The sequence below is a fragment of the Botryllus schlosseri genome, chromosome 4 (genome assembly GCF_051294905.1).
Source record: "Botryllus schlosseri isolate E-star chromosome 4, Bs_hap1, whole genome shotgun sequence".
In the NCBI taxonomy this organism is placed as follows: domain Eukaryota; kingdom Metazoa; phylum Chordata; class Ascidiacea; order Stolidobranchia; family Styelidae; genus Botryllus; species Botryllus schlosseri.
In genome coordinates, this window is record NC_137239.1 from 25,518,783 (window position 1) to 25,538,158 (window position 19,376).

Sequence of the window (19,376 nt, forward strand, 5' to 3'; positions counted from 1 at the left end):
ATCGAAAAATTCGGTAACCAATTTCGCGTAGGCTATGCATGCATACAAATGAGGAAAGTTACATCAACACGTGTTAAAGTAGCTGTATCGAGTTATCGAATGATTTTCTCCTTACATCAAAACAACTAGAATGTATAACTAAATTAAAAAACGGATCTAAATGAGCTCCAGGGCATTGTGATTATGCTACATACCAAATTTCATCACACATTTCATGATGGAACAACTTTAAAACTAACGCAGTTCTATAGCAACTTTTGCCTAAATCTGTTTTCGGTAGCGTGTACATATACATAGTCAGATTTAATAACAGAATTATCATGCTAATATGTGGCTCCTCACCTTGAAACTTGGTACGTAGTTGTAGGACATTGTGATTATGCAGCATACCAAATTTCCTCACGCATTTCATAATGGAACAACTTTAAAACTAACGCGGTTCTACATCGACTTTTTGCGTACATCTGTTTTGCGTGGGGGGGCGTATAGCACGTACCTATACATAGTCAACTTTAACAACGGAATTACCATGCTTAACAATGAATCCCAACTCGAAACTTGATACGTAGTTGTAGGACATTATGGTAATGCACCATGCTAAATTTCATCACACATCTAATGATGGAGCACCTTTAAAACTAACGCAGTCGAATACCGACTTTTACGCATATCTGTTTTGCGCGAACATAGCATATACCTATACATAGTTAATTTTAATAGCAGAATTACCGTGTTAAACATTTAATTCCCACCTTGAAAGTTGGTACGCGGTTATAGGAGATTATAACAATGCACCATACCAAATCCCATCACACATTTCATGATGGAACAACTTTAAAACTAACGCGGCTCTACATCGACTTTTTGCGTACATCTGTTTTGTGGGAGCGTATAGCACGTAGCCTACCCATACATAGCCAACTTTAATAACGGAATTACCATGCTTAACATTGAATCCCAACTCGAAACTTGATACGTAGTTAGAGAACATTATGGCAATTCACCATGCTAAATTTCATCACACATCTAATGATGGAACACCTTTGAAACTATCGCAGTCGAATACCAACTTTTACGCATATCTGTTTTTCGTGAACATAGCATATACCCATACATAGTCAATTTTAATAACAGAATTAGCATGCTAAACATTAAATTCTCACCTTGAACGTTGATATGTGGTTGTAGGACATAATAACAATGCACCATACCAAATTTCGTCAGACATTTCATGATGTAACAGCTTTAAAACCAACGCAGTTCTATACAGACTTTTGGCTAAATCTGTTTTTCCGTAGCGTAGCACGTACCTATACATAGTCAACTTTAATAACGGATTTAGCATGTTAATAATCGACTTAGTTTTAAATAAAATACGGAATATAAACTAATCGAAAAATTCGGTAACCAATTTCGCGTAGGCTATGCATGCATACAAATGAGGAAAGTTACATCAACGCGTGTTAAAGTAGCTGTATCGAGTTATCGAATGATTTTCTCCTTACATCAAAACAACTAGAATGTATAACTAAATTAAAAAACGGATCTAAATGAGCTCCAGGGCATTGTGATTATGCTGCATACCAAATTTCATCACACATTTCATGATGGAACAACTTTAAAACTAACGCAGTTCTATAGCAACTTTTGCCTAAATCTGTTTTCGGTAGCGTGTACATATACATAGTCAGATTTAATAACAGAATTATCATGCTAATATGTGGCTCCTCACCTTGAAACTTGGTACGTAGTTGTAGGACATTGTGATTATGCAGCATACCAAATTTCTTCACGCATTTCATAATGGAACAACTTTAAAACTAACGCGGTTCTACATCGACTTTTTGCGTACATCTGTTTTGCGTGGGGGCGTATAGCACGTACCTATACATAGTCAACTTTAACAACGGAATTACCATGCTTAACATTGAATCCCAACTCGAAACTTGATACGTAGTTGTAGGACATTATGGCAATGCACCATGCTAAATTTCATCACACATCTAATGATGGAACACCTTTAAAACTAACGCAGTCGAATACCGACTTTTACGTATATCTGTTTTGCGTGAACATGGCATATACCTATACATAGTCAATTTTAATAGCAGAATTACCGTGTTAAACATTGAATTCCCACCTTGAAAGTTGGTACGCGGTTATAGGAGATTATAACAATGCACCATACCAAATCCCATCACACATTTCATGATGGAACAACTTTATAACTAACGCCGCTCTACATCGACTTTTTGCGTACATCTGTTTTGTGGGAGCGTATAGCACGTAGCCTACCCATACATAACCAACTTTAATAACGGAATTACCATGCTTAACATTGAATCCCAACTCGAAACTTGATACGTAGTTATAGGACATTATGGCAATTCACCATGCTAAATTTCATCACACATCTAATGATGGAACACCTTTGAAACTATCGCAGTCGAATACCAACTTTTACGCATATCTGTTTTTCGTGAACATAGCATATACCCATACATAGTCAATTTTAATAACAGAATTAGCATGCTAAACATTAAATTCTCACCTTGAACGTTGATACGCGGTTGTAGGACATAATAACAATGCACCATACCAAATTTCGTCAGACATTTCATGATGTAACACCTTTAAAACCAACGCAGTTCTATACAGACTTTTGGCTAAATCTGTTTTTCCGTAGCGTAGCACGTACCTATACATAGTCAACTTTAATAACGGATTTAGCATGTTAATAATCGACTCCCCACCTTGAAACTCGGTACGCAGTTGTAAGACAGTATGACAATGCACCATGTCAAATTTTGTTACGCATTTCATGATTGAACAACTTTAAAACTAACGCAGTTCCATACCGACTTTTGCGAGTGCGTAGCACGTACCTATATGCATACTCAACTTTCATAACGGAGTTACCGAGCTAAACATTGAATGCGCAACTTGAAGATTGGTTCACAGGTGTAGGGCAGTATGAAAATGGAACACATCAAATTTCATCACACATTTCATGATGGAACACCTTTAAAACTAACGCAGTTCTATACCAACTTCGCGTGAATCTGTTTGCGGGAGCGTAGCACGTACCTATGCGTGATCAACTTTAGTGATGGAATTACATATGTAATTAAGTTTCAACACTTTTAAAATGATTCGTCTTGCTTCCTATAACACCCCACTCGAGAAAATGCGTCGTAGGATATAGATGAAACTAGCACCACTCATCAAGACCGCTGAAAACAGTACATTTCAACATTTAATAGCAGTAAATTTCTAGTAAAGTACAAGACGTGATGATTTCCGAGTGAGTTAAAAAGTAAGTATTGCAGGTATAGTTTACCTGAAAACCGAATACTCTGAAATAGAAGTAGATGCAGTGTAAATAGTTAATCACTTAATTAAGTTTAGTGCAAGCAGATAAAACCTATACTTGAGTAGTACAAAATGCACGAGTACTTCGCTATCGCCTCCCTCCACGTAATAAGTGTCTACGGTTTAAGACTGCTTTTACCGATACTCGTCGGTTTCAGTTTTAGATAGAATTCGGAAACCAAATAATTTCATAAACATAAGCTAATTTAATGAATTTACTCGAATGTACTATGCCGCGCTGATAAGATTAATTATAATATACTTATCATGTTACAGCGATTTTTCTAGCGTAGAAATCTTTAAAATGTAGTAAGCAGGCCAAATGAAGATATTCGTTGAGCTGAATAAACATAAAAAATACTCTAGACTACTTTATCGGTACTTTACAGTTACAGTTTTAGATAAAATTTGTCCCTTTCACCTATAATTACAACTCCTCGCTATCTAAACATGTTTAGAATATATTATTTGCGATGATACGAACCCGTGAAGTACTCAAGTTGCTTTTCGTAGGATATAGATGAAACTGACAACACTCACCAAGACCAGTGATCCACTGAAAAAAGTACATTGTAGCAGTAAAGTCCTACTAAAGTACAAGAAGTAATGATTTCCCAGTTAGTTAAAAAGTAAGTATTGAGGTATAGTTTGCTCGAAATAGCGAAAAACTCTGAAATAGAAGTAGATGCAGTGTAAATAGGTAATCACTTCATTAAGTATAGCGCAAGCAGGCCAAACCTATACTTAAGTACTGCAAATGTACAGGTCCTTCGCTATGTTCTCCCTCCACGTAAAAAGTGACTAGGTTTTAGAGTACTTTATCGGTACTCGACAGTTTCAGTGTTAGATAAAATTTGGTAAGACTTTAAATTTTAAAGTAGTTTGAGCTTACGTTTGTATCACCTTGACAAGTAACATTATCAGACATGAAAATGATACTATCACCGAATATAGAAGTTAACACGCGTCAATGTGCTTCGGAATTCACGAGAAATTGCTTACTAAGAGAAGTATATTGTTGTATACACAATAGTGGAGAGAATATTTAAAATGTAGTAAGCAGGCCGATGGGTATTCGTTTAGTTGTATAGACATAAAAAACATTCCCGCGCGCTCTTAAACAAAACACTTCCTAACCCTACCACCTAATACTAAGACGCGCGCGGGAATGTTTTTTATGTCTATACAACTAAACGAATACCCATCGGCCTGCTTACTACATTTTTAATATTCTCTCCACTATTGTGTATACAACAATATACTTCTCTTAGTAAGCAATTTCTCGTGAATTCCGAAGCACATTGACGCGTGTTAACTTCTATATTCGGTGATAGTATCATTTTCATGTCTGATAATGTTACTTGTCAAGGTGATACAAACGTAAGCTCAAACTACTTTAAAATTTAAAGTCTTACCAAATTTTATCTAACACTGAAACTGTCGAGTACCGATAAAGTACTCTAAAACCTAGTCACTTTTTACGTGGAGGGAGAACATAGCGAAGGACCTGTACATTTGCAGTACTTAAGTATAGGTTTGGCCTGCTTGCGCTATACTTAATGAAGTGATTACCTATTTACACTGCATCTACTTCTATTTCAGAGTTTTTCGCTATTTCGAGCAAACTATACCTCAATACTTACTTTTTAACTAACTGGGAAATCATTACTTCTTGTACTTTAGTAGGACTTTACTGCTACAATGTACTTTTTTCAGTGGATCACTGGTCTTGGTGAGTGTTGTCAGTTTCATCTATATCCTACGAAAAGCAACTTGAGTACTTCACGGGTTCGTATCATCGCAAATAATATATTCTAAACATGTTTAGATAGCGAGGAGTTGTAATTATAGGTGAAAGGGACAAATTTTATCTAAAACTGTAACTGTAAAGTACCGATAAAGTAGTCTAGAGTATTTTTTATGTTTATTCAGCTCAACGAATATCTTCATTTGGCCTGCTTACTACATTTTAAAGATTTCTACGCTAGAAAAATCGCTGTAACATGATAAGTATATTATAACTAATCTTATCAGCGCGGCATAGTACATTCGAGTAAATTCATTAAATTAGCTTATGTTTATGAAATTATTTGGTTTCCGAATTCTATCTAAAACTGAAACCGACGAGTATCGGTAAAAGCAGTCTTAAACCGTAGACACTTATTACGTGGAGGGAGGCGATAGCGAAGTACTCGTGCATTTTGTACTACTCAAGTATAGGTTTTATCTGCTTGCACTAAACTTAATTAAGTGATTACCTATTTACACTGCATCTACTTCTATTTCAGAGTATTCGGTTTTCAGGTAAACTATACCTGCAATACTTACTTTTTAACTCACTCGGAAATCATCACGTCTTGTACTTTACTAGAAATTTACTGCTATTAAATGTTGAAATGTACTGTTTTCAGCGGTCTTGATGAGTGGTGCTAGTTTCATCTATATCCTACGACGCATTTTCTCGAGTGGGGTGTTATAGGAAGCAAGACGAATCATTGTAAAAGTGTTGAAACTTAATTACATATGTAATTCCATCACTAAAGTTGATCACGCATAGGTACGTGCTACGCTCCCGCAAACAGATTCACGCGAAGTTGGTATAGAACTGCGTTAGTTTTAAAGGTGTTCCATCATGAAATGTGTGATGAAATTTGATGTGTTCCATTGTCATACTGCCCTACACCTGTGAACCAATCTTCAAGTTGCGCATTCAATGTTTAGCTCGGTAATTCCGTTATGAAAGTTGAGTATGCATATAGGTACGTGCTACGCACTCGCAAAAGTCGGTATGGAACTGCGTTAGTTTTAAAGTTGTTCAATCATGAAATGCGTAACAAAATTTGACATGGTGCATTGTCATACTGTCTTACAACTGCGTACCGAGTTTCAAGGTGGGGAGTCGATTATTAACATGCTAAATCCGTTATTAAAGTTGACTATGTATAGGTACGTGCTACGCTACGGAAAAACAGATTTAGCCAAAAGTCTGTATAGAACTGCGTTGGTTTTAAAGGTGTTACATCATAAAATGTCTGACGAAATTTGGTATGGTGCATTGTTATTATGTCCTACAACCGCGTATCAACGTTCAAGGTGAGAATTTAATGTTTAGCATGCTAATTCTGTTATTAAAATTGACTATGTATGGGTATATGCTATGTTCACGAAAAACAGATATGCGTAAAAGTTGGTATTCGACTGCGATAGTTTCAAAGGTGTTCCATCATTAGATGTGTGATGAAATTTAGCATGGTGAATTGCCATAATGTCCTATAACTACGTATCAAGTTTCGAGTTGGGATTCAATGTTAAGCATGGTAATTCCGTTATTAAAGTTGGTTATGTATGGGTAGGCTACGTGCTATACGCTCCCACAAAACAGATTTACGCAAAAAGTCGATGTAGAGCGGCGTTAGTTATAAAGTTGTTCCATCATGAAATGTGTGATGGGATTTGGTATGGTGCATTGTTATAATCTCCTATAACCGCGTACCAACTTTCAAGGTGGGAATTCAATGTTTAACACGTTAATTCTGCTATTAAAATTGACTATGTATAGGTATATGCCATGTTCACGCAAAACAGATATACGTAAAAGTCGATATTCGACTGCGTTAGTTTTAAAGGTGTTCCATCATTAGATGTGTGATGAAATTTAGCATGGTGCATTGCCATAATGTCCTACAACTACGTATCAAGTTTCGAGTTGGGATTCAATGTTAAGCATGGTAATTCCGTTGTTAAAGTTGACTATGTATAGGTACGTGCTATACGCCCCCACGCAAAACAGATGTACGCAAAAAGTCGATGTAGAACCGCGTTAGTTTTAAAGTTGTTCCATTATGAAATGCGTGAAGAAATTTGGTATGCTGCATAATCACAATGTCCTACAACTACGTACCAAGTTTCAAGGTGAGGAGTCACATATTAGCATGATAATTCTGTTATTAAATCTGACTATGTATATGTACACACTATAGAACTGCGTTAGTTTTAAAGTTGTTCCATCATGAAATGTGTGATGAAATTTGGTATGCAGCATAATCACAATGCCCTGGAGCTCATTTAGATCCGTTTTTTAATTTAGTTATACATTCTAGTTGTTTTGATGTAAGGAGAAAATCATTCGATAACTCGATACAGCTACTTTAACACGCGTTGATGTAACTTTCCTCATTTGTATGCATGCATAGCCTACGCGAAATTGGTTACCGAATTTTTCGATTAGTTTATATTCCGTATTTTATTTAAAACTAAGTCGATTATTAACATGCTAAATCCGTTATTAAAGTTGACTATGTATAGGTACGTGCTACGCTACGGAAAAACAGATTTAGCCAAAAGTCTGTATAGAACTGCGTTGGTTTTAAAGCTGTTACATCATGAAATGTCTGACGAAATTTGGTATGGTGCATTGTTATTATGTCCTACAACCACATATCAACGTTCAAGGTGAGAATTTAATGTTTAGCATGCTAATTCTGTTATTAAAATTGACTATGTATGGGTATATGCTATGTTCACGAAAAACAGATATGCGTAAAAGTTGGTATTCGACTGCGATAGTTTCAAAGGTGTTCCATCATTAGATGTGTGATGAAATTTAGCATGGTGAATTGCCATAATGTTCTCTAACTACGTATCAAGTTTCGAGTTGGGATTCAATGTTAAGCATGGTAATTCCGTTATTAAAGTTGGCTATGTATGGGTAGGCTACGTGCTATACGCTCCCACAAAACAGATGTACGCAAAAAGTCGATGTAGAGCCGCGTTAGTTTTAAAGTTGTTCCATCATGAAATGTGTGATGGGATTTGGTATGGTGCATTGTTATAATCTCCTATAACCGCGTACCAACTTTCAAGGTGGGAATTAAATGTTTAACACGGTAATTCTGCTATTAAAATTAACTATGTATAGGTATATGCTATGTTCGCGCAAAACAGATATGCGTAAAAGTCGGTATTCGACTGCGTTAGTTTTAAAGGTGCTCCATCATTAGATGTGTGATGAAATTTAGCATGGTGCATTACCATAATGTCCTACAACTACGTATCAAGTTTCGAGTTGGGATTCATTGTTAAGCATGGTAATTCCGTTGTTAAAGTTGACTATGTATAGGTACGTGCTATACGCCCCCCCACGCAAAACAGATGTACGCAAAAAGTCGATGTAGAACCGCGTTAGTTTTAAAGTTGTTCCATTATGAAATGCGTGAGGAAATTTGGTATGCTGCATAATCACAATGTCCTACAACTACGTACCAAGTTTCAAGGTGAGGAGCCACATATTAGCATGATAATTCTGTTATTAAATCTGACTATGTATATGTACACGCTACCGAAAACAGATTTAGGCAAAAGTTGCTATAGAACTGCGTTAGTTTTAAAGTTGTTCCATCATGAAATGTGTGATGAAATTTGGTATGTAGCATAATCACAATGCCCTGGAGCTCATTTAGATCCGTTTTTTAATTTAGTTATACATTCTAGTTGTTTTGATGTAAGGAGAAAATCATTCGATAACTCGATACAGCTACTTTAACACGTGTTGATGTAACTTTCCTCATTTGTATGCATGCATAGCCTACGCGAAATTGGTTACCGAATTTTTCGATTAGTTTATATTCCGTATTTTATTTAAAACTGAAACTGTTAAGTATTACTTAAAGTGTTATAAAATGTGAAAAAGTGTACAAGTAGAATTATTATTATGTCATGAACAAGTAGTTTACAAATTCATACGACTTTTCTTGTTGCGTTCCGGGATATAATGTAATTTTTCGCTCTTTTTTATTTTTTCAATAAAATTAGTATTCATTTTACAAAAAACGTCGTGTAAAGATAAAGTACTTGAACACTAAACCCGTAACACAGTGGCGCAATAGCCCAGATCAGTCCAAGCTTAGGAGAGTAGATGACTTCTGCAGTGCCATTCAGTGCTCCACCGCCGATCCAAGATGCTGCATATATGTCAAACATACACGCGGTCAATATCAATCTATTATACTGAGTTTTGGCATCGGTTTCAATAACCTGTCATTGTGCAAATTCCTAATGGTCTTAGTATGAACCGACATGCATTCGACTTGTGGAAAAATGTGTCGCACACTATTTCACCGAGATTACAACCCTTTCACGGTTCACAACTTGATATATCAACTTCACAGGGTAGTTCGGATTCTCAGGTAGACTTGAATCGTGATCCGGATCTCGGAATATAGTAAAATCGGGGTATGTAGTTTAATTACTCACTCACTACTCTATATGTTGGTGGTGGTCATACCCTGCAAACTTTTTTTTGCTGCGAACGTAGTGTTTCACCTTACATCAGTTGGTTCAATGTATGTACCGGGTTGTGAAAACTGTCGCTGTTTTGACTATGTGTCACAATCAATACTAAATACGAGAATTCGTTACTCGTCGAAACGCCGCAGTCAGACATCGTTAACAGCGATTCCGTGTATGGCAATCTTGAGTTCAATTGCGGTTTTGTGATGTTAACCAAGCGGCTGTGTTTCTGTGGTGTGAAGACTGAATTCATGTTGTTTCCCCGCAAGAGTGCGATGTCTATTTCACACCTAGAGCAATTATAAAACGCATCTTCGAAACTTTTGGTCTAGTTCATCCGCTTGCATTTCGAAACGGACCATCACGACAAGACTCTCAATTTGTTGCATAAATGAATGAATTTGATCAATTATATTTGTCCTTTTGGTTTATTTTTAATAAAATTAGTATACATTATACAAAAACGCCGTGTAAAGGTGAAGTACGAATACAAGTACAAGTTGAGATTTAAAAGTAAGTAGGTGTTTATGTTCGTAGACTAACCCTACTTCTACGTAACGATTTTCAGTAAGTAGTTATGTTTCAAGGCTACTTTTACTTCTATTTAACGAGTTTTCATACAAATCTGCTTTCTTTAATAACTTTCATCTTTTTCATCAGTGAGCGAAGGTAATACCGGCGTTAACTCCATGGTCAGATGCGAGATAACAGCGACTCAGAGCTCATTTAGATACCTAAGCTACTTTTAAATTAGTACTCGAGTATTGCTGCAATTATACCGCCAGATAGTTATAGCCAGAGGGTTTCGATGCTGAGGTACTTGTACAATGCACATTTTGGAGAGATTAAGTAAAGCAATGATCTCAGATAAATCCATTAAATTAAGGTAGAAGTAGCTATTTACGAATAAAAGTTAGTATTCTAGTTCTATATTTCTGTTTAATACTGAAAATGTCATGAAGTTGAAGCAATCTGAAATCATAAGCACTTTAGTATTAGCTACAGGTACATATACGCGAAAAGCTACTTTAGTATTCTGATGGAGTGCAAATACTTGTTTACTTATCAACTTTGAAGGCTTGCGCAGTTTGTGGTGTGATACGCAAAATTAGTGTGTTCAAATCAGACATGTCGTAAACATAGTGATGTTGCATTAGTCCTAAACACACATGATAGAATATCAAGGAAAAGTATCATCTAACGTATAATGAATGTTATTTATTTCTCGGAAGCACGTCATTATCAAAACATAGTGATCGGAATTATCGCAGAGCAATACCGATTTTGCGTAAATTCCGTTATGCGTCTTACTACGTTACTAGGGATTATGTAGTTAGTTACGAAATTAGGTGTGCTATCTTCCCAATCGGTATGGAACAACATCAAAATCATCACAAAGCAATATCGACAAAATCTGCTTACTTTTATAACTTTATATTTTGTGAAGTAGAGAGTAGTTTAAGGTTATGTTTGTCTAACCTTGGCGAGTGCTATTGTCACACTCGATCACCATCTTCAAATCATGGCTATCTCAATGATGTTGACTAAATTTTCGGCTTCAGAACGTGTTAATTAGACCTAATCGTTTTAACGCTGGGGTTCGCGTACAGGCATCGATAGAGTTTGTATAAATAAAGCCCTGCGAATCGCACGCCTACGGCTGTAGTTCGTTCGATTATTTTCACCTTGGGATTCGCGTATATGCTACTAAGCTGTTACGACTTTAGAAAATTCTACAAGACTATTCGGAACGCGCACATGCGAGTGATTTGTTTCCGTAGCTCCGAACTGGAGAATCGCTTGCCTGCGTCTAATGAAAATAAGTCGTAAAATGTGGAGGCTGCAGAGACAGTAACTTGTATACATAAAATCAAGTTTAAAATATGGACGGATGAGTTATCTCTGAGCAATAGAGTAATATAACCGCCTATAGTTTAGTGGGGTATTGCTATAATGTATATCCAAACAATCGTTGCAGACTCTGAATGTTACCTAGGTCCTTATCACAAAAAATCATGCATCAGAAGCGTAGGGGTTCATATTATCAAGTCGCAGCGCTCAAAATCGCATTTTATATTAAGTAATTAGTGATGATGCGTAGAATTTTGATATTAATAATATTATCCGGAGAATATAAACTTACATAGACATCATAGTTTTCGCATTTATGTATAATCTGAATAGGAATTTAAATACATAGTCCTAAATACACATAATAGAAAATCTGTCGATTCTAGCCAAGGTAAGTTTTGACGCAGCAATCATAAGTCGTAAAATGTGGAAACTGCAGAAACCGTAACTTGTACACATAAAATCAAGTTTAAAAAATATGGACGGATGATATTAGTCCTAAATACACATAATACAATATCTGAGAAAAGTATCAAGATGCGGCAATCAATGCAGCGATGATATAGCAATGGATGGATGATGTGGCACTATAGGCGTGACGCTTGATGATGTGGCACAGATGATGAAGTACCAGATGAATGTTCCCTTAGGGCATGAAAATGGGCGTGGCAATTAAGGCGACGTGGCCTTCTGGGATTGGCGGGGCACAATTTGATCAACCCTTACTACTCTCAATGCTGTCAATCAAGCGTATTTATTGCATTCTTTTTTCATTTTTAGTGTTCTAGTGACACTAAATCGCGCCAAGCGTGCAAAGAAATATCTTGAGTTAGTGAATTTTCTGTAAAATAGTCTATTTATTGTCCATCAAATAAAATTACTAAAGAACTGGACGCATGGTTTCTTCAACCCTCTGGCTGATGAATATGCCACATGAAATTATAGCTCGTCACTTTCCGTCTTGGCAAAATTGATCTTGGTTTAGGATGTTTTTATCGCTCGGATAGTGTTGAACAATAATAAAGTAAGTTCACTTGCGATCTCTTTGACTTGAATCGATGTTTTGTCAAGAGAGATTTCAAATAGCATTTGAGCAAAATCCCATTATACAAACAGTCAAATGGAGCATACCCTCGAAAATAACTAGTTGACTATACTTGACAGTTCGAAAATTAAATACTTGGTAAATCCGCCCGCCAGTATAATCACTTCGTTACCTAATGTTATTTGGTGACCTCCTGTCTGCTATGTCAACAGATATCGAAATCACCCAAACGTACTGAACTGAAAGACGCAAACGAGTTCAAAATTGTGTTTCTTCACTGGCAAATAATTTTTCTCTGCGGGATGGCATTCGTATTGCGGGGTTCAGATTGCTAGGATGGGAAAATTCGGCGCCAACCATTTAAGCGGCCGGGGAAGCGAGTGGTGCAGTTGGTTAATCGCCAGCGTCATGACAAAAGGCAGGGGATCGAATCCCGGGTTGGACTAACTTCTACGTGTCGGAGGTTATATGGGCTCCCCATCGTCGACCTCACTTCAGTCGTAGTGTAATATAAAGTTTAATAACAGTGAGTCGAGATAGTAGTCGGCAGCAAAAGAAACGATGGAGCACGCATGACAGTGACTGCAGGAGAGAGTGCCCGAAAATGAAAGACACGAAGAAATGGATTCATTGCACTGTACAAAAATTGTAATGTCGTTGAGCACAAAGCCTTTAACAGGCTAATGAGCGCCACTGCTGTGTATGATAATATTAATTTAAGCGGTTCTGGACAACTGAACATATATGTTTATTTATCGAAGTTTTCGGTCAGCATACAGGCAGTCCATTTCGGCCAAGGTTTACCCGCTGTCGATCATCCTGACAAAGTTCTCAGAGTCACATCTTACATGGCCTAAAGCTCATATGTCTTGGTGCGTCGTGGCGCGGTAATTGCCTACCACGAAATGCCCATTTCTAGAAATCATAGGAATCGTTTGTACGGGGAAGGATATACCCAATAATCAAGATATTTGGTAACAATGAGTAAAAAATTTGAATAAAGTTTCATAACTTTTCAAAATAAAATTCTTTATAATTTATGTTCATTCATGAGATAATTTTGAGCCCCCTTCGCGCTCGCCCCCCCCCCCTAATTGGGAGGTTTAAGGTGTGGCAGATACGGTCCTGGTACATGTTCTCTCACCAGTCTCACGTAGACGAGGAAAAGACGTAGTTTTTATTTTTGCACTTGATGTTTTTGCGGCATATACACCGACTCATGATATACATACACACGATCTGTGCATATACATACCATGAATGCATGATGTGCATATACCGCTGGACAAGGAAGGTGCAGATATAGCCCTATACGGCTTTCTCAGTCTTGCACCAGCCCTCCATGCTATCCCAATTCACGAGCGCCAAGCAGGGAAGTCATGGATACCAGTGTTACTAATCAGGTCTTTGGTCTGACCCAGCCGCGGATCGAACCTACGACCTACCAATCAAAAAGCCGGACGCTTCACTATTGCGTGACTTTATCTTTACCACTAGTGTGAGCTCGAGAGTCGCGTCATGCTAAGGTGGTGTGGTGAATGGCTGGCGTTGGACTACTGAACAATCTTTATTAGAACATTTATGCCTCATAACAGTAGTTATAGCTGATCAGAAAGTCTGCATGAGGTTTGGGAACGTGGACCATACGTATCGACCGACATAACGTCTGTGAATTGGGAAGTCTCCTATAGGGCGATCTCGTGAAATCCAATATTTTTATTATTTCATTAGAAGTGAGGTCTCCAATCTCGATAAACGATCCGTTAGCCAGGGGGCAGATGTGGTGATTTACATTCCGCCTTTTGAATATCGGTCACATAACTGTATAATTCGGCCAAGACTAGCTTCTCTGAGACACGTATCGACCGACATAACGTCTGTGAATTGGGAAGTCTCCTAGGGCGATCTCGTGAAATCCAATATTTTTATTATTTCATTAGAAGTGAGGTCTCCAATCTCGATAAACGATCCGTTAGCCAGGGGGCAGATGTGGTGATTTACATTCCGCCTTTTGAATATCGGTCACATACCTGTATAATTCGGCCAAGACTAGCCTCTATGAGACTCCGAATCTATTTAGTGATAATCAGTATCTTCAAATTTACGAAATCACTACTTTCGAATTCGCGATGTAACTCAGTTGCCAAAACATTAGCCGCTAACGAGATCAGTGGATTTGTGAATACTACATGCCTAGATAGTGATGGTGTTATTATTATAATGACATCACATACGCTTTTTGAATAGAACATCCCCATTATTTTACAAGCTCTCTTTTGGGATTGTGGGATCATTGCGTTTCGGATAGCGCAATGGAATCGTATTACTACTTAATTGTGTGATTTATTGCGCCGATAGCAGACGATATATATAACCGTAAGACCTTGGTAGCTTGGTAGCTTGGTTGCCAATCTTTTCGAGATGCATGTATAATACGCAATATTCTATAAAGCAGCACGTGGAAGTAGCCTACGTAGCAATAAAGTCAAATATAAATTTTGTCTATATTATACAAGTTGATCGGCCTATACCCGAAATAAATACTTTGGACTGGTAAAATATTTGAAAAAACGCCGTGACGTGATATATTCACTTTGATAAAAAAAAAAGGAGATGACATCATAATGTACTGATAAAAACTTTTAGTGCGAAACGTGTCCATGGTACTCCTTGTTACTATATACGGCATGGATTCTTACCCATGGATCCGTTGACCCCTTGGCGGTACGAAACACCAATTTAGGGAAAACTATAGTTGAATTGTGGAAACAGGCCTTTCTAGAGACCAAAATTGTTTTGCTAAGCAACAAAAGTGGAATATTTCCTGGCCAGGTGTAATTGACTTCAAAATCTTTTACGCGCAATTTCATGTCAATACTATTTCTGATTTTAATATAGGTAACACAGAGGTGGTCAAAGTAGCCAAGAAAGCTACTCAAGAAGGAGTAGAATTAGCGACGAAAAAATCTACTCAAATACGAGTAGAAGAACTTCTTCCAGAAGCAGCCTAAAACTACTTGAAGTAGAAGTAGAATTGACTGACTTTAAATCTACTCAAGTAAGTGGTGCAAAAAGCCTCCGATGTGAAAAGATCCACTAAATGTTTTTATACGTAATATTAATTATACTCAAGTAAGTGAGTAGTAGTAGTAACGATCGTAATTCGTTAGCATGGATTGTCAAAAGCAATTAAGCTATATGCGAAAGGTGCAGAGCCTGATTCATTTTGATGCGTACTAGGAGGTATCCAATATTCGACAGCATAAGCATTCGTCTGCATCATGGGATGAAAAGGATAGTATTGATGTGGAAATGCGATACTAATCCTCTGTTTGCTCAAACAGCCCGCTCTAGAAAATATCATGGTATGACGCCCTGCCCCATTTTATAAGGGCCGTAGTTTAATCGAAGAGCAATACCGATAAGTTTCAAACGTTATGGTTGGCCGTATATACTGTGATCAAATATTTCCTACGGGAGACAATGTGGTGTGAATGGAACCACGCAACCCGCTAGCTAAATTATATTCAGCCATCTTTCGCGAAATCATGTTGATCACTCCATATCCACTGTGCGCGAAGCGCGACGAAAATTTAGGCTTTACTCAATTTTTATGAAAATTAAATGTTGATACTCCGTGAAAACAGCCCCAAGATTCCTCAAACTATCTTCATGATTGGAGGAATAAATTACTTCTACTTCACAAATTGAAATAGCGAAAAGTAAGTAGGTATAGATCAAAAAATATTACGAAGTAAAAGTAGAAGTAGCGGGAAATTAGATCTACTTGAGCAAGTACCCAAGTAATAATAATAATATTAATGTAATAATTTATAGAGCGCCGGAAAGCCTATAACAATATATCATTACTACACTAGGGCGCTGTACATAAAAGGCAATAAAATATAAAAGTAAACGATATGTATAAAAGACGAAGTGCATAGTTGTAGGGCGGAATGAACACTACTCTCGTTCGAACGCTCGTGTGAATAAAACGGTCTTGATTTTGCGTTTGAAAACATATAGCGAGTCACATAGTCTGATAGGAAATGGAAGATTGTTCCACAGAATGGCGGCCGAGGAAGAAAAGGTTCTCTCGCCGTAGGTCGATGTTCTGACTCTTGGAACTGACAAGAGCTTTTGCGACTGAGAACGTAGCGCTCTTCCTGGATTATACATTGTCACTAGCTCACGAAGATACGCTGGTGCACTTCCCTCCATGCATTTGAAGACGTACAGAAGAAGCTAGTAGAAGTAAAAGTAGAAGTACTTCGTTACTGACCACCTCTGGGTAACATCTGAAGTTGTGTTGAAAACGGACAGGGGGTAAGAGAAATATCATTGAAAGCTCAAAGGTTACGAGCGCTAGAAAGGTTCGTGTACGCATCTTCAGTAAGTTACTTTGCGCGGTTTCCACACAGTTATTGGGCATTATTTTAATTGAGAAAATCTATTACCGAGGTACTACTGGTCTGAAGTGCATTCAAATCAGTGGTTTGACCTTTGGGCTGAATTTGGCCTACACGATAACCTTGCGATTTCTTTACTTTATATTGTCATCGTCCAAGCACATCAATGGTACAAAAGAAAATAATACCGCCTTCCTACTTCCAGACACCTAAATCGCCTCATGACGTCACTCGCACATGACTGGACTCTGAGACGACTTCACCTAAGCGAGGTAAACGTGACTTCAGACTGGACTTCTTTCTTGAACATATCGCGTTACATTGCATTGCATTGCATTACATTGCGTTGCGTTACATTGCTCTCACTGTTCCGAGCTAATTGTGTGATACTTACAAGCCAGCTTGTCCTATTTAAGATATAAAACGGTACGATAAAATCACAAATTACTATGGATTTGGCTGTGTAATTTGAGCAGAAAGTTTAAAAAAATGCAAAATACTTGCAGAATATATGCAAGCGAGCATGCGACGATTGATTGCAATATCACAGTCTCAAACTTCTATCACTATTACCTATATATGAAAAACTGCGTTGGTTTTAGTAATGCCCGCCGATTATAACTTGACGCGATTTTCACATGTTTAAAATAGTGGGAACGCTCATAAAACGGCATCATTATATCTCGGGAAACACATTACACCGCTCATTCTTTTATGCAAAGGATCAATTCGTTAGCATATAAGCACCTATGTAGAGTCATACACCGCAAAGTTATCACATCATTATCGATTCAGTAAGTAGAGATTGTCACGGTAATTTTAATTCACGGGTTAAACCCAATGTTATCGGATGCCAAGTATCTTTGACCCGCACGCTCGTGGTTTCGTAGTGCGTTGCATTGTTCCTTCCAAGGCCTGTATTCTTCTTTAAAAATGATTCGCATTCTATTCAAGGCCACTAGTATGATGACTAAGTTTTTAATCGCGAAATAAAAGGTTGAGGTCTCCCGATTTAAATCGCTTCCAATGGCATATAACCGAAGGACTAAAAATACTATATCCTGGCATAGCAGACAGACTACAAGCGCCCATATTTCGTTGTAGAAGCAAAATCGATTACAGCGGATACTAGAATATGATTTGTTGCTCCCTTTGTTTTCTTTTGGTATGCTGCGTTTCTTCTTAGCCCGATTGTTCCGATTGTCGTCGTTGAAGTCGGTTGCAGGCAACGTTTTGACAAGAGTAGTGGAAAGACACAATTGCAGCAAACTCAATGAATAGGCTGTCAACACCACGATGACAAATAGACTATGCTGAAATTAAATATCCATCTAGTAAATAAACAGGAGGGTGACAGCCCACCCATTTGGTGTACATTTGTATATAGTATTTGTTAGTATGATAGTATTGTCATCAGAGATGATCATGGATTAGGATTAGGACTTGAAAAATGGATTTGTGAAATTTTGTCGGATTTGGATTGGATTGGGATTAGAGATTTTTTTTCCTGACGGATTAGGATTTGGATCAAATATGTCAATTTTCTGGGAGAATGATATGTCGTGTGGCGAATGGCGACAAACTTTAGTCAGATCAGTTATTAATGTACTTATGATAGGCCTACCCTATACGATGGTACACTCGGTGCCAATGAACATGAAAGGTGCAGCCCGATGCAAAGTTATTCTAAATCAGGAGAATTGTCGGTGGTAAAAAAATTCCAATTCCTTGCATAGATTAGCATTTTTTCTGAATTTCGAGTTAGAATCGGATTGGGATTGGATATGGATATACAAAAGTTCCGGAATGGGATTTGGATTAGAAGCTTCGGATTTGGATTGGATTAGGACATAGAAATTCCAAATCCGCTCATCCCTGATTGTCTATAGATAACAGAGATGAGCGGATTTGAAATTTCTCTGTCCTAATCCAATCCAAATCCGAATCTTCAAATCCAAATCCAAAACCTAATCCATAACTTTTTCATATTTAAGTCCATGTCCAATCCTAATCCGATTCCAATTGGAAATTCAGAAAAAATACTAATTTATGCAATGGAGGGATTCGAAAATTTTCTTTCACAGCCAACGATTCACTTGATTCAAGATAACTTAGTAACCATAAGTACATTAATAACTGATCTGAATAAAGTTTGTCGCCATTCGCCACACGACATTTCAATCTCCCAGAAAATAGGTCAATCCAATCCAAATCCTAATCCGTTCTGAAAAAAATGTCTAATCCAAATCCAATCCAAATCCGACAAAATTTCGCAAATCCTGTTTTTTCAAAACCTAATCCTAATCCATGCTCATCTCTGATAGATAACTAACCTACCGTATATTAGTTATCTATAGATTGTCATTGCTGCTATGTCCACCACGTGTCTATAGTACTGACTACCTCGAATG